The following is a 2,501-nucleotide window of genomic DNA, read 5'->3' on the forward strand; positions in this document are numbered from 1 at the left end:
GCCGCTGACGACCCCACGCACCCTCCCCCCATATGAATTTTTTTTCATATTCATAAATATTTTCAAATAACAAATTTGAACATATTTTTTTAAAAAATATTACTATTTTATAAAAAAATATTACTGTTATGATTTAAACAAGTTTGAACATATTTAAACACAAATAAATATCAAACATCATTTAAAATGCATAAAAACAAAAATTGGGGAGCCTGGGAATCAAACCCAGGACCTCCTAGTGTGTGTGCTGCGTGCTGACCAGTCGAGCTAGTTGGCGGGTTCTGATTTAGATAGGGTTCTGATTTAGATAGGGTTAGGTGGTACTTATGGCGCACTAGGTGGAGGTGCGCCATTAGAACCCTCCCCCACTCCACCTGTTGCCCTCGCGCACTCTGGTCTCCCTCCCTCCCTGCCAGATTCCCCAACCGGCCCGTGCGGGTGCCGCCCGCTCCTCTCCTCTCCTCCACGCCGCCGCCCCCACCACCGGCCCGTGCGCGCGCCGCCCGCTCCTCTCCTCTCCTCCACGCTGCCGCCCACACCACCTACCCATTCGCGCGCCGCCCGCTCCTCTCCTCTCCTCCTCCCTCCGACGAGCGAGGGCCTCCTCCGACCCCTACAGCAGCCGGCGAGCGCGGCCCCAATGCGCCCACCCCACCTGCCCCTGCCATCCTCCGCCACCGGCCCCTGCTCTCCTTCGACCGCGGCGAGCGAGGACCCGGCCCGGATGAGCTCGGACCCCGACCCCGACCCCTTCGCCGACCCCGACCCTGACCCCTCTAGCGACCAGGTACCTCTCCTCCTTCCTCCTTCCTCCCTCTCTCCACCCTTCCCCATTCCTTCCAACCGATGCTCCAAAAGGAATTTCAAGACAGAAATCACATGCTCCAAAAGTTAGGGTTCATCTGCTTCCTGCTAGTGTAGATATTTAGGTTGTTCATCTACTCCCTGCTGATCTTCTTTGATGAGAATGTACCCTGGTCTTGAATGTGTTATGCATAATGTGCAGATGTTAGTGTAGATACTATTTTATTGCATGAAAATATTTAGAATTTTACTTTAGTTGAGTGCTAGTCTAATCATGCTTGGAAAAGGATATTATAGAAGATTAAAAGTAGTTCATTTAGGATTTGGTAGTTGTCTGAAACTGTTGTAGTCTTATACTGTAGAAGAGTAAAAGTAGTTGGATGAAAATAGTAGGTGCCATGTCACTGGAACTGTAGTGTTTGCTAAAACTGAGATGTAAACTAAAGGAGTTTGTGATTTGTAGAAGCTGTAGCATACTCCAACAAGTTATAAATGGACTCAAAAGTTCACTAAGAAAATGCTGATGCTTCTCACTTGTTACTGAAAGTTTTCTGGAGTGATAAATGCATGCAAAAGAAGTTCAGTTAACTATTACTATTGCTGTATGAATTCCAACTAGGTCAATTTGCTGTCAATTGCTCTGTAATACTCAACCAGGTTTATGCAAAATGAAGATCAACCATGTTTATGTAATAGATCAAATTGCAATAGATTATCTGCAGTAGATCAAACTGCAATAGATTACTCAATATTCTTGACATTTGTTGATAGGTTATAAATATTAACCATAAATAAGAATGAATATTGACCATTTGTTGCTGCTAGCACATGTTGAAGTGTACCTGATGATGCTTCTGTAGAAAATTCAATCTTCCTCCTCAGGCATGTGTTGTGTGACCTGACAAAATATAAATGTGTTGTGTGCCATGTGTTGGTAATTCAGTAAAGTCAAACAAGCACTGGATTTAGGCATGTTGCTTGCTGAAATTGTAGCAACAACTACAACAACTATGTGTTGGTAATTCAGTTTGTCTTATGGGTCATCTAAAAAAATGTTTTATTGGACCATTCTTGCTGACAACTCCTTGTGGTCAAACTCCTTGCTGACAACTGCTATACCTGTGAGATTCTTGTCCTCGAATCAAATGTGCTATTGGTTTAGAATGGCACTATGATTGTGATATCATCGGTTGCAATGTTGTTTGCATACTTTTTCTAAACAAAAGGTTTATATGGTAGATGTATTAACATGCCTATCAGTCATGTTGGTGAATTGAGAGATGAACTGAAAGATTTTGCTTGGATAAACTTGATATAGAGTGGTTATTTTCATGCATGTTTTATGATCTGTTGCAAGGGTACTAATTGGTCTCTTCTGCTGCTTATCAGAGACGGGGGAAGCAGCCACCGCCGCTCTGCCACACCGCAGTACGAGTTGGATGCTTCCGAGTTCTTCAGTATCATACTTGGGACTTCTGTATCATCCATGACGTAGGTAAATAAAACGAGAGATCTCCCCTTCACCCATCTCATTATGATATCTGTTGTTTGCTACATCACTCATTGTCCCAAACTGCAGAGGCTGCTTGACAGTTTTATGAACATGCTGGGTGAAGATCCGCCAAATAATGTGATGCTGCGACAGGCCGGCAGCGGGTTTCGCAGGCTATGGGATGTGGAGTTGGTGATCAAGGAGG

This window comes from Triticum dicoccoides, chromosome 2B, assembly GCF_002162155.2.
Source record: "Triticum dicoccoides isolate Atlit2015 ecotype Zavitan chromosome 2B, WEW_v2.0, whole genome shotgun sequence".
NCBI classification, from domain to species: Eukaryota; Viridiplantae; Streptophyta; class Magnoliopsida; order Poales; family Poaceae; genus Triticum; species Triticum dicoccoides.